Here is a 13,070-nt window from a genome sequence, read left to right as displayed (position 1 = left end):
GGTGAGTATGATCAAAATACATTATACACATGGATTTAAAAGTCACAAGGGGCAAGGAAAGCACTTGCCACACAGGCCTGACCACCTGAGTTTATGGAGTTTGATCCCCAGGGCCCACATAAAGGTGGAAGGAATCAACTCCACAAAGTCGACTTCTCACCTCCACACACCATAGCACGTGCTGGCACTCACACACACACACACACACACACACACACACAAACTACAGTAATAGTATTTTTAAAAGTCAATCAAATTTATTAGGTAAAATGAATATACGCTAGGGACAAACTAGAACATGCAAAGCTTTTTTTCCCTGAGATCTTGTTTCCATGCCACTGGGAGAACAACTTCTAGCCAAAGCAATTAGAAGCAACCCAAAATACCCTTGTGGCCCTCTAGCAGTTACTGTTGAGAAAGCAGAGGCATCGGGGAGCAGGGAGTAAAATGCACGTCCAGCTCCATCACACCGTAAGCCTCAGTCTTAGGCAAGCCATTCACTTTTCTCACAGGTTCGTCATCTACAAGACCGGGTGAGATCACCAGCTGCCTGACGCAGTCTGTGAAGATTAAATGAGAAAATACGCCTCAAAAAAATTCTTAATCATCAAGTTGCAAATGATCACTACTGCTCTAAGCATTTCTCAGAAGAGATAAATACCCCTATTCTTGTTATAAATATACCGGGTGACAGACATGGCACAAGTACAGAAGCTTTTAAGAGGTCAATAACTTGCCTCCTCTGAGCAGACTGCAAAGTAAAACTGTGGGTGGGAAATGGCCAGGGTGTCTGGAATGCCCGTATGCGCTGGCAAGCTACACACACCTAAGTCCTTCTGGTCCCATGTCATCTTCCCCATCTTGGAAGGCTCCATCCCATTAGTGTAAGTACTAACCACGTGTTTTGTGGAGGGGGAGGGGCTCACAAGGACCGACCCCTACACGAGGATTTATGGGCAGTTAACGGTTGCTAGGGGGAGGGGCTCACAACACCCCGCCCATTCCTGAGGGGTTGTGTCCCCACCACCACAACACGCCCACACCTGACACCTCACATGAGTTATTGGTGATTGAGGGGGTAGGAAGCATTTTCTTCCGTAGTGCAGCCACGGGTAAAACGCCCATGCTCCTGAAAAGAACCCCTCACCAAGTTCTTGTAAACTGCGCTAGGGCGTGGAATCAGAAGGGATTAGAAAGTGAAGGGAAAGGGTCAGTGGGAAGGGGACACGAATAAATTATACACACGAATGAATGTCATCATGAAACCGTTATATGCAATTAACATGTTAATTTTTTTAAAAAAATATCATGTCCCAAGCTACTCCAGACTCCCTGCTTCCCACGGAAGGGCATTATCCCATGATCTGATTTACAGATGAGCAGAAGACTCAACGCCACGCTATGCAGCCTCAAACTCAAGACTTCAAACAGGAGTCTTGGTCCCCACGTAGAGTACCCTGGACGTTCACCCTCTTCCCACTTGGGGCCCTTTCATGTACAAGTCTCCTCAGCAAGTGTCAGACCCCAATGGACAGACAGGTCTGCTGCTGCCAGAGAGGGCAAGGGGTTTGTCCAAGGTCACACAGCGAACCAGGCACCGCCCTGAGGCTCGGACCTCAGGTACTTGCTTCCTGAGCTGCCTTTCCAGCCAGAGCCCGAGACTACGGCCCCAGACCCGCGGTGAGGAGCGAGCAGGGACGGCCGAGACTTGGGGGTCGTGCCGGCCGCGCCCGAGAAGAAGCCGGGTGGTCAGAGATACCAAAGAGGCCGGGCAAAGGATGCTGCGGCTCGCAGAGCAACGACGCCGGGATAACGCTGGGCGCCCCGCGGGGACCCCGCATCCCGAACTCACCTGCGGCCGCAGCCGAGAGCGGGCGGCGGCGGCGAACCCGGGGCTCAGCCATTCCCCGCTGCCCCGGATGGGGAGAGACCGCGGCCGCTCACTTCCTTAGCAACCCGGCTCGGCGACCCACTTCCTTAGCAACCGAGTCAATTTCAATAACTTTATTGGGCCTCCGAAGCAAGCAGCCCGCCGAGGGGCGGGACCCGGTGTGCCGCGGCGCTTCCCAGGTTCCCATTGCGCGCCGACAAACTGACCCGCCTAGGGACCCAGACTCCGTCTTCTGGTCTCGCGTGCCTCAGTTTCTCCGTTTGAGAAACGGAGCACAGTACCTTTCATGGAAGCTACGCGCTTTCATCCTCCCCATCCGAAAGCTCTTTCAGGTCAGTTCTCTGATCTGGGTCTCAGATTAGTATTGAGTGGCTCCCAATTAAGGCCACCCAGGGATGAAGACAAATCCTTAGGAAAATCCTCTGCCCTGCCTGTCACTTCCATTCGGCCACCACGTCCCAGAGTCTGCCTTTCATATATTCCTGCATTTCTCCACCCTCAAGGACAGCACCACAAGCAAGGCCAGGCCACCCGTCATCTTTCGACTAGACTGCAATTCCTATTCTTTGTTAATAGACTTTATGGCCTGCCAATCCATTACCTCCGAGATGGCCTGAATAATAATTTAAAACCTGAAGCACATCCCTGCGCGGCATCTTTGGATTCCCATTATTCTTACCAGCACACAAAAAACTTTGGTTGAGCATGATGGCTCGTGACTGTAGTCTTAGCACTTGGGAAATGGAGGCAGGAGGATGAACAGTCCAAGATCATCCTTAGGTACAGAGCTAGTTCCGAACTACACAGAGAGACTCCCTCCCTCAGTGTCAAAATAAATACATATAGTTATGGGAAAAAGATTCTACACTCTGTGGGTAAAGGTGCTTGACGACTTTAGGTAGATTCCAAGGACCCACTGGGCAGAAGAGAAACTTAGGTTGTCCTCTGACCTCATCACATGTACAGTGCGCGCGCGCGCGCACACACACACACACACACACACACACACACACACACTGAATGTAATAAAAAGATACCAAACTAGCTGGGCTGGGGTCACATGATGGTTATCTCGACTAGATGGTGTGAATAATAATGTAAAAACCTGAAACACATCAAATCACCCTCCCTACATAGCATCTTTGGAGTCTGGCTACCCTTCCATCAAAGCAAAAAGCACTCCGGAGGGAGAAGTAGGCGGATCTCTTGAGTTGGAGGCCAGCTGTGGTCTACAGAGCAAGGTCTAGGAAAGCTAGGACTACACAGAGAAACCCTGTCTTAAAAAAAAAAAAAAAAAAAAAAAAGATACCTGCAGACTGACTCAAAGTTAAGCTTACCTGTATTGGTTACAAACAGGTTGTGTGTTGTTTACAAGCATGTAATGCAATATATGTCTATATATGTCTTTATGTTTCATCTCTTCCGTATCTTTTAGTGTTTTCTAGGGCTAATAATTGCCAAAATTTTCTCTCATTTTCATTAATTCTTTTAGTTGCCCTTTGTACCCTCTCCCTTTCTAGGCTGTCCTTAAATTCACTATGAAAACAAAATAACCCAGGACTTCTGACCCTCCTGCCTAAGTTCTGACACCACAGGCATATTGTACCACATGTCATTTATGTGGTGCTGGGGATGGAACCCAGGGCCTCCCAGACCAGTTTTTTGTTGTTGTTATTGGTAACGGTGGCTTTGCTTGCTTTCTTGCATTTTCTCTAGACGATGTTTCTCAGTGTAGCCCTGGCTGTCCTGGAACTCACTCTGTAGCCCAGGCTGGCCTTGAGCTCAGAGATCTGCCTGTCTCTGCTCCCCTGTGTTAGTTGTTTTTCTGTTGCTCTGACAAAACCCCATGACCAATGCAATTTATAAAAGAAAGCATTTCATTGGGATTCCCCACACCCGGCACTGGTATTACACGCGCATGTTTCCACATGGCTTTTACGTTGTTTTTAGACTTCTTTATTATTTTATGTGTATGAGTGTTTGCCTGTATGTATGCATGTGCACCATCCGAGTGTCTGGTTTCTGAGGTGTTAAGAAGAAGGCATCATATTCACTGGAACTGGAGTTACACACAGCCAGTTGTTAACTGTCATTTGAGTGCTGGGAATTGAACCTTGGTCCTCTGCAACTGCAATCAGTGCTCTCAACCACTGAGCCAACTCTCCAACTCCCAATGTGGCCTTTTCATCTGGGTGCTGGGGATTGAACTCAGGTCCTCATGGTTGAGTAACAAACTCACTGAGCTATAACCCTAGACCACTGTGGCTGGCTTTACTATGATTTTTTTTTATACAGGATCTCATTGTATATGGAACTTATATGTAGACCTGGTTGTCCCCAAATTCATAGATCGATCTGTTTCTGTCTCTTCGGTGCTGAGATTAAAGGTGTGTGTCAGGGCCCCTGGCTTTTATTCTGATCCTGCCTACAGGAAGGAACTTCTAATGCACTTCCTACAGAGCTGGCCGATAGCATGGCTTAGTTCCCCACGGCATGGCAAAAGCATCACGTTTCCCTTCTCTGACATTCTAGAACAGTGCTGTCTGGCAGACCTGTGGCTACGGTAGAAATGCTCTGTATTGGCGCCATCCACTATGGCAGCCGCTAGCCACAGGTAGCTGCTCTGTTTCCAAACTGACACCAGGGTTACGGAGAAACCAAGTCATGTTTACTTAGTTTTGATTAATTTATATTTGAGTTGTCACCTGTGGCTACTGGCTGCCATACTGCAAAGGTCAGTTCCAGACTATCCAACAAAGATTTCAGGTATAGACAATTTGGGACCTGAATTCTAATTCCTTCCTTTATCCAGCAGGTGACCCAATGCAAGTCACTCTTTAGAACTCAGTGTATCCACCTGTAAAATATATATTTGACACTGTCCAGGTTTGTCATAAGGATGAAATAAAATATGGAGTCAGATATGATGTAGTCTGTCTCTCATTCCAGCACTTGGGAGGTAGCAGAAGCAGAGAGATTGAGTTCAAGTCTAGCTGGAACTACAGAGTGAGTGTAGTGCACTTGCTAGGCATGTACAGGGCCCTGGATTCCGATCCCTAACTCATGAGAGGAAAAAAACAAAACAACAACAACAAAACCATTACATAGGCCCATGGTGTCCTAAGGACTCAGCAATTACCAATGTGAGGAGTCCTGCCTGCAAGAGGGCCCAGTGTCCTTTGAAATTTGATGCTATTTGGGGAAGAGGGCTGGAAGGGGGTGGTATAAAAAGACTAAAGGAATAGGAATTATTTATTGGATGGTAAAGAGGTGGTATTCCTGAGCCCTTTCAAGAGGAAACAAGACGCTGAGCTTGGAGGGAGGCCAAGTGCATGAGACATGCTTAATGGTTGTCACTTGGCGACATGCCCAGGTTCAGCATGGATGAGCCCGTGTGACCTGAGAGAGGCCCAGAAGACTGGGGATGGAGCTAATGGCTTCTAAATTCACATCTTTGATGTTTCTGAAGCAAGCCAGACAGGGGTCCGTTGGTAATTGCTTCCTCCTCAGGCACTTAACCGATATGAGACCTTGATCATGTTAGTCCACCTTTCTGGCCCTCATCCCTCCCCCTACCACCCCAACCTCCGCTCCCAGTGCTAGGATGTAACCTATGGTCTTGGCTTCTCAGGGAAGCTATATACTGAGCTAAATCTCCAACCCCTGGACCTCCTTTCCCCTGTTGCTTCCTTGAAGGGTTCCTGTGAGGATTTGCTGATGGGATAATAAGCGTGAAACTCAAATGTAGGGCACAGTAAATGACAGGGGATGGTGAGCGTAATGGTGTCAACATCAGAGCCAGGAGTCACAGAACCAAACCAGGGCTTATACATAGTTCCCAGGACTGGAACTATGTATGTACATACACACTACGTATGTGTATCCTCTGTAGCATACTGGCTAGCCCATAGCAGTGCACAAAGACACCTATTAAAAACATACATTAGAAGGTTTAATGCCATCACTCAAGAGGCGGAGGCAGGTGGATCTCTATGAGGTCAAGCCTAGCCAATGCTACATAATAAGAGCCTCTGTCAAAAAGAACACAAGAAAAAAGCATACAGTACGGCCAGTATGGTGGGTTTTTCAGGTAAGGATGCTTGTCGCTAAGACTGAAAATCTGAGTTTGATCCTCAGGACCTATATGGTGGAAGGACAGAATCCCTAAAGTTCTCTTACCTCCTCATGCATGTCATACATAGCACATGTGTATCCACACACGTGTGTACACACACATAATAAATATATGTTTAAAACATAAACTATGGGGGCCTGGAAAGACTGCTCAGTGGTTAAGAGTGTTTACTGTGCAAAACATGATGACTTTGAATTTGGATCTCAGTACCCTTGTACCAACCAACCCAGAAAGGGTTTTGAGATAGCCTATAACTGCAGTGCTGTGGGAAGCAGAACAGAGGGATTGCTTCAAAGAAATGGGGCAGAAAGCAATATAGGATACCTAATATCCTCCTCCCGTTTCCCCATATGAACATGCACAGGCATGTGCACCCCAACACATGTATGTGCACATACACCACATATCCTCTCACCGCCTACCCTCACAGACAATGAAAAAAGCAGTTTCTAAAAATCAATACAAAAAGGTACACTATAGAAGACGTGCGGATGGCACACCCCTGCATCTTGCTCCCAGAAGCCTGAGGCAGGTGATTTGCAAGTTCAAGATGGATGTACTGGTTAATTTTCCTTGTCAACCCAACTCTCTTGGAATTATCATAGAAGCCGACCTCTGGGTATGTCTAGCAGGGTGCTTCCAGAAAGATTTGACTGAGACTTGGAGTTCAGGAGTGAATTAAATAGGAGAAGTGGCAGCGTCCGTTTCTGCAGACAAGGTACTTCCTGCTCCTGCAATCATGTTTTCCCCACCAGGATACATTGTATCCCTTTAAACAATGAACCAGGATAAAGTCTTCCCTCCTTAGGTTGCTTCTGTCAGATAATGAGTCACAGAAACAAGAAGAGTGGCTAGTGACAGTTTGGGTTATGTAGCAAATCTTCAGGAAGAAGAAGGAGCATTATCATTTCTTTCTCATCAACAGCTTTTTTTTTTTTTAAGCATAATATTAGCATTGGAATGATGGAGAGTGGAATGCTTCTAACCCTGGACAATGACAGTGGGAGACTGGCACAGACAGTAAGGCAAATTCAGTTATAAGAAGCCATTTGAAGTCTCAAAAAAAAAAAAAAAAAAAAAAAAAAAAACCAACCAACCAAACAAACAAACAAAAGAAGACATTTGAGTTGATATTATTTTGAGGAAAAAAATAAGATGGAGTCTCAAATATCTAGACTCAACCAAGCCTACCCCAGTCCCTCCTTTCTCCCCACCTACTTCCTTCCTTCTTTGTACTCTTTCTTTCTTTCTTTCTTTCTTTCTTTCTTTCTTTCTTTCTTTCTTTCTTTCTTTCTTTCTTTCTTTCTGTGTCTCTTATATAGCCCAGGCTAGTTGGGAACTCTATGTGTAGCCAAAGATGACCTTGAAGTCTTGATCCTACTTCTCACCACCCAGATGCTAGGGTAAAAGCCATGCACCACCAACGCCTGGCATTAACACAGTGACAAAGAGCGAACCCAAGGCTGCATGTGAACTACATAAGCATCCTACCACCTGAGCTACACCCTGATGTCAGTTTTCAGCAAGGAAGCATGTTCACTATTAGAGGATGGAGAGGTGAACGGAGATGCCGGTAAAAGGATATGATGCTGAGCATAGGCAAACACTAATATAAATAAAATGTTTCTGAAAAATATTGAAAATCCAGATCCACAGGTTGGAGGCATGGCTAAGCACTTAAGAACACAGATAGCTCTGGATAATATCTCCATCAGGCAAGACACAACTACCTGTAACTCCAGCTCCAGGGGATCTAATGCTGCCTTCTGATCACCATGGGGACCTTGTATCCATATGCACATACTAACGTTTGCACACATGCAACACACACACACACACCTAAAATTAAAAACACGTGACAAGTGTCTAGAAGGAGTCCCCACTAAGCAGGAAATGTGTTCTTTCCTTTGATGGTTTTCCACTCAATCTGCCCCCTTCATTCTTGGCACATGCCTGTTTCTTAGTAGTAGTTGACTTTGTCATTTTGGGCTCCTTTTAAGTACTTGGAATTTCCTGGTCCTGGCTCCCTATCACTGAAATTGTATAAGCTGAGGCTTAGGGGCTACTTGCAAGAAGTGTCAGGAGGGATTCCAAAAGCCAGTTGGTAAAGCCTAGGGAGAAGAAGCTGCAGACGGAGCTTGGTTGGTAGAGTTCTCCCTGGCACGCTCAAAGGCCTGGCGCCGGTGGCACCTGCTGGCTCAGGCCTCTACCAGCTCTCAGGAGGTGGGGGGAAGAAAGATCAGAGGTTCTAGATCAGCTTTTCAGCTACCTGGCAAATGTGATCCCAGCCTGGGATGCATGAGACCCTGTCTCTCAAACAACAACAAACAAACAACAACAGAACAGCAACAACGAGACAGATGTAGTTCACTCAGATTCATACGTAATTCGTTCCAGGGTGAAAACGGCAAATACTTACCTAACACTTGTTGGGATGCTTTTAAGGGATGATGAAAGTAAAACACCAGTGGTTTAAAGAGAAAAAGGAAAAGGTCTAAGTTGGGAAGGGGATGGAAGGCCATGGCAGGGGAGGGAGTCAGGAAGGATGAACACCAATGTGTATGTAGACATATAAAAAGAGTTTGGATGAAGGTACCCTATTCTAAGAAGTGGGCATAATGCTCCCAGATGCCAAAGGCCATAGAACAAAAAGGACCAGTGTCAGATGCAGATTACTTCTTTTTGAGTTGTTGGCCAGGGAGTTCTCATCGACAAACATCTCACCTCACTCCATCCCACTTGTATGCATTACAGGCTACTGCCACTGCTCTTGGTTATCATTTAGAGCTTGACTCTGAGAACCTATTGCTAAAGATACCACATACTTGTGTCACAGGACGTGGAGAAATCAAGCTGGTAATAACTGGCCAGCTTTCTTAGTGCCTAAAGGCGCTACGGAGTCTGCTGGGGAGAAAAATAACAGATTTAGTCAGCTGTGAAGCTGGCCACTTGTAAGTCACAACAACAACCAACTTTGCAATAGTGGTGTGAATGTTATGGGAATGACCAACCACTTTCAGATTGGACTTATTGCCGGCAAAGGACATCAAGATCAGATGTGGTGATGATGTATGCTTTCAATCCTAGCACTTGAGAGATGGACCAAGGCAGATGGACCTCTGTGAGTTCAAGGTCAGCCTGGTCTGCATAGTGAGTTCCAGGGCAGCTAGGGGTACATAGTTACATAGTAACACACACACACACACACACACACACACTCTCTCTCTCTCTCTCTCTCTCTCTCTCTCTTTGTGTGTGTGTCTCTCTCTGTCTCTCTGTCTCTCTGTCTCTCTCTCTGTCTCTCTCTCTCTCTCTCTCTCTCACACACACACACACACACACAGAGAGAGAGAGAGAGAGAGAGAGAGAGAGAGAGAGAGAAAGAGAGAGAGAGAGAAATGGCAGAGAAAATACAAGGAATTCATGAATATTATTATCAACTGGAACAAGAGCTCATGGGTGCTGAGTCACAGGCACTAGGGGAGAATCTACTATATTATTTTGATAAATGGACAGAAGACCACATTATTTTTATGACCACAGATTCATGCAGCTCTCCACCCTCATTAGAGAAGCTTCTTGTTGTAGCACAGACTCACAACTGGCCAGAATGCAGAAAATGAGAGACTGTGGGCTCCTCAGCCCTGAGTGGGAGGTCTGCATCACATCCTTTGCCCTCAAAGCTCAGGGTTCATGGAGGAACAGGGGCAAGAAGAACTGTAAGAGCCACAGGCTGCAGGGGAGCCTTGAAAAACAATGTTTTCCAGGTAAGAGAGGGGTGTTTCAGGTGAGAACACAAGGGCTATAACGGCACAAGACATTCACAAGATCAAGCCAGCCAAAGTTCTAGCAGGACTAGAGGAGAGGTCCACAAACTCCCACCTGTAGCTGAGGAGCTGGCAGGTGAGGGCTATGGGAGACAGGGGGTGGGGGGAGTCAGCTTCCCTCCAGAATGCAGTTGCTGGTGCTGTTCCCCACATGCTAGTGGATGTCCCCACACCCACAAACATCCTGGCAGCTCTAAATGGATTCAGTGGGTTAAGAAAATTACATGAGGGCTGGAGAGGTGGCTCAGCAGTTAAGAGCACTGGCTGCTCTTCCAAAGGTCATGAGTTCAATTCCCAGCAACCACATGGTGGCTCACAACCATCTGTAATGGGATTTAATGCCCTCTTCTGGTGTGTCTGAGACAGCTACAGTGTATTCACATACATAAAATAAAGAATTCTTTAAAGAAAATTACATGAAATTTGGAGGGAGGAGGAGGAAGAGGCAAAAGAGGAGTTGGAGGGAGTAGATTTGAGCAAAGTACATTGTACATACATATTAAATTATCAAACAATATTTTTTTTCAAAAAGCCAGTTAGGGAAGCAACTCTGATCCATGTAATCCCTTCCAGACGTGCATTGGCAAATACTTACTAAGGCTTGGCTGAAGGTTTTCAATAACTAACTTCCCCTTTGGTCTCAACTTACTACCTCAACCCTTCTTCTCCCTTTGCCTCTCCTTCTTGATCTGTTTATAGAGTTTACTGTATGAATTCTCACAAACTTCCTCAAGTCCTTTTGGGGACCAGGCATGGGAAACAAACAAACCTCTATTTAGATATTTGTTTAAGGCATGGTTCCAGGTGTTGAAAAGAAATAAAAGACACTTCTAAGTTTTTGCCTCAGTTTTCCTGTGATATTTGAGCTCCAGGAGAATTGGTGAGGAGCTCAATCTGGGGCTCTGCATCAGGGGGTGGTGGCGTGTGCCTGGGCACCCCTGCTGTGTCTCAGAAAGAGCAGCCTTGGGGGTTTATCCACCTGACCCTTTACTTTAAATTAGTGGTTCTCAACTTTCCCAGTGCTGAAACCCTTTAGTTACAGTTCCTCATATTGTCGTGCCCCCTAGATAAAATTATTTCTTTGCTACTTTATAACTGTAATTTTGCTACTGTTAAAAATTGTAATATAAATATCTGTGGGTTTTTGATGATATTAGGTGACCTCTGTTAAAAAGGCTGTTCAACTCCCATGCCTAAGGAGTTGAGACCCACAGATTGAGAACCATTACTTTAAATGGATTCTGCTTTGTTGGTTTGTTGTTGTTGTCATTGTTGTTTTTATTTTGAGACAGAGCCCAGGCTGTTCTACAACTCAATATATAGACCAGGCTGCCTTGAACTCACAGACATCTGTCTGCCTCTGCTACAATTAAAGGTGTACACCACCACCCCTGGACTTGAAAATGTATTTTTTTTTTTTAAAGTCTGGATCTATGGCAGTTTTCTTGTTTTTGTTTTGTTTTGTTTTTAATCCCAGTATGGAGAGGTGGCTTAATTGGGGAAGTGCTTGTTGCAAACACTTAAAACTTGAGTTCAACTCCTTAGTGTCCATCTCTAATCCCAGAGCTGAGGCAGTGGCAAGAGGACTCCTGGGCCTTGCTGGCCAGCTAGTTCAGGCTGATCATTTACGTTTCACGTTCAGTGAGAGACAGTCTCAAGAATCAAGGTGGAAGGTACAGAGGAGGCTCAGTGGGTGAAGCTCTTGCTGTATTTGGATCCCAGCACTCACACAAAAGCTGTCAGCCACGACAACAAATCTGTAATCCCGGTGCAGAGTAGGTGGAGCCAAGAACCCACAATAAACTGGCTAGCGGGACTAGCATAATGGTGAACTCTGAGTTAAGCAAGAGACCCTGCATCAATATATAAGATGTGAAGTGATTGAGGAAGACACCCAGTATCGATACCAGGCCTTCACAACTGCACACACATGACTGTATACACACACACATGCATATCACACACACACACACACATGCAGGGGAAAAGGTAACTTTTTTTTTCCTATGAATGTCTCTGTGATCTTTTAAAATTTACAAAATAACTCAGAGTTGATAACACAAACATGTTGTGGTAGTCAGTTTCCACAATGGTGCGTAATGATCTTTATCTTGTATTAAATAAACCCTGGCACAATACTTTCTTACACTGAACTGGCATGATCTATCTGTGTATAGAATATGGCAGAAATGTAGGGTTCAACTATGAACTCTATGTTGGTTTCCCAGTTAGTGTCTTGTCTCTCAGAGCCTCTGGTACCAGAAGGGATAGCTGAGCTGCCAGGTTGAGAACTCTCCCCGTGGAGAAGCACTCATATGAAGAATAACTGAGGTTTCTGACCAACAACCTGTTTAGAATGGAGACTTCCAGCCAATAGCCATCCAAGTACAGCATCCTGCAAGTAGATCTCCCGGGCCAGTCCACTCTTTTAGCTGACACAACCCTGGTCAACACTTTGACTACAAACTGACAAAGACAGACAAAGAAACAAACAAATGGAAAAAAAGTCCCCTTAAAACAAAACAAAACGCAAACAAACCAAAAAACCCGAGCTAGCAGCACCCAGCAAGGTTGATTGCAAATCCCTTACCCTCAGGCAATTGATTGTTTGATGTCTTCACTGCTGAGATGGGGCTGGTTTATTTGTATTAATATATAAAACACATGGTCCCAGACAGGAGTGTAGCTGGGGCTCTTTGTCACACCTACATGGGAACCCAGGACTCATCCTCTCCCGTGTGCCCCGTCACCTGCAGCAAGCTCTTAGGAGATAAGGTGACCCTGGGAACTGGAGCAGACATGTCTTGGATCACTCTCATAGCTCCCCTAGCCCAGGAGAAACAGGGCGGTTGTGAGAGCCAGCTCCTCCTCCCTCACAGACTCCACCTTTCCCTGCCAAGCCCTCACCAGTCCCTTGCATCCCCACATCCTGTCTCACATCTGGGGGTGGGGGCTTCCCCTCTTCACACACTTGTGGAAAATATCACTCGTCCTTTTACTTTTTATGCTCGGGTGTATGCCTTTGTGTGTGCATGTGTGTGCATGTGGAGGCTCAAGAGAGACATCGGGTATCTTTCCTCAATGGCTCAAAAAATTTTTTTGGCGGGGGGCGCAGAGGACAAAATCTCTCATTGAATCTGAAGTTCATCAGTTTGGCTAGACTGTGCTGAGGGGATCCATTTATCCCCGCTCCTCCCAGCCCCCCATCACACCTGCA

General features: G+C 46.0%; 1 protein-coding gene across 3 annotated transcripts in view; it reads right to left on the bottom strand.

Annotated features, from left to right (window-relative positions):
* Positions 1 to 2,060, bottom strand: part of Kif3b (kinesin family member 3B) — a 41,705-nt gene extending 39,645 nt beyond the window's left edge. For 2 of the 3 annotated variants that reach the window (XM_076930014.1, XM_076930015.1), the window contains exon 1: positions 1,853 to 2,060. The gene's annotated coding sequence lies outside the window, so the exon portion shown is untranslated. The remainder of the gene's footprint in view (positions 1 to 1,852) is intronic. The other variant, XM_034494390.2, reaches the window with a different exon arrangement.
* Positions 2,061 to 13,070: the final 11,010 nt, after the last annotated feature.

The sequence above is a fragment of the Arvicanthis niloticus genome, chromosome 2, assembly GCF_011762505.2.
Source record: "Arvicanthis niloticus isolate mArvNil1 chromosome 2, mArvNil1.pat.X, whole genome shotgun sequence".
Lineage (NCBI taxonomy): Eukaryota > Metazoa > Chordata > Mammalia > Rodentia > Muridae > Arvicanthis > Arvicanthis niloticus.
The sequence above is the reverse complement of the archived record's forward strand: the minus strand, read 5'-3'. Positions and strand labels throughout refer to the sequence as shown.